Below are 1279 nucleotides of genomic sequence, written 5' to 3'. Positions count from 1 at the left end.
TACATATTATGTAGTAAGTTTATCGTGATCACCAAAGGAGTTAGAGAAGACTTGGTGGCAGTCGCTGGTGAAGGATAGATTGTGAAAATGTCATGATTTGAAGGTAGTGGAGAATCTGGACATTGATGCACGGCCAGGCGGTCTTTTTTTAAATAAAGTTCACAGTTATCTTACATTCAAACGGCATTTAAAATTTATTTACAAATAAAATTTTGGTAAAGGCTGAACATGAATGCTGCCCCACCCGTGGGAATGGTATACAAACATTGCAGAGAGAAAGCACATCATCTGTACCTAAAGCAAAATGTTCTGTGTTTACGCAAACATAATGTGCAATTCATTTTTTTTTCTACAAAATATTTTTAAACTAGAAACTAACATCATATAAATTGGTGAATGTATCTGTGCTCTAAGTTGTAATATCAGAGTCTGTCTCACTTTTTAGTGTTTTTAGTTTCTGGTTGAAAAAGTTGTTATACTGAATGAAAAGGAGTAATCCAATCAGCAGAATAGGTTGTCAAGAGCAACTATACCAAAACATTGTTACCAAAATAGTCATGATGCTAGCTAGGTAAGCCTTTATGTTTATTGTTTCTTTATGGGTCTTTTCCTACCCGAGGGCAGACACTATCTGTTTTGTTCCTAGTTGAGTCCCAGGTGTTGCACAGTGCCTGACACATAATGGTGGTTTTGGTGTGCCGTGGAGTCGGTTCTGACTCATAAGTGACCCCGTATAGGGTTTCCAAGATTGTAAATCTTTACGGAGCAGAAAGTCTCCTCTTTCTCCCGCGGAACAGCTGACAGTTTCGAACTATTGACCCTGAGGTTAGCAGCCCAACTCGTAACCACTATGCTCCGCTACCAGAGCTCCTTTGACACATAATAGGAATACATTAAATATTTGTTGAGTGAATTCCTCTCCTTTGAACTCAACATGAGGTGGACTTAAAGAAATTTGTGGAAAAATTGAATTAAGAGATAATGATATTTTTTCATGACCATTTTGAAGCCCCATCATATTTTTTTATCCTTTTTTATCACTTAAAGTTTTTATGTCATAACTTTTTGTGACTTTTTCATTATTGTCATGTTGTTTATGTACATGCCCTCCTTTCCTTCCCTATAGGAATTATGCCTTCTTCATTTTTATACCTGCTCACTTAAGCTTGTTTAGAGAGTTTAAATTTAAGAGATTTCAATTTAAATTTAAGCAATTAAGTTTAAAGAGATAAATAGTTCAATGGATTAAGAAAAGTATGTTGTATATTTGGCAGGACAG

This window comes from Chrysochloris asiatica, unplaced genomic scaffold (assembly GCF_000296735.1).
Source record: "Chrysochloris asiatica unplaced genomic scaffold, ChrAsi1.0 scaffold00287, whole genome shotgun sequence".
NCBI classification, from domain to species: Eukaryota; Metazoa; Chordata; class Mammalia; order Afrosoricida; family Chrysochloridae; genus Chrysochloris; species Chrysochloris asiatica.
Note: the sequence above shows the minus strand (reverse complement) of the source record.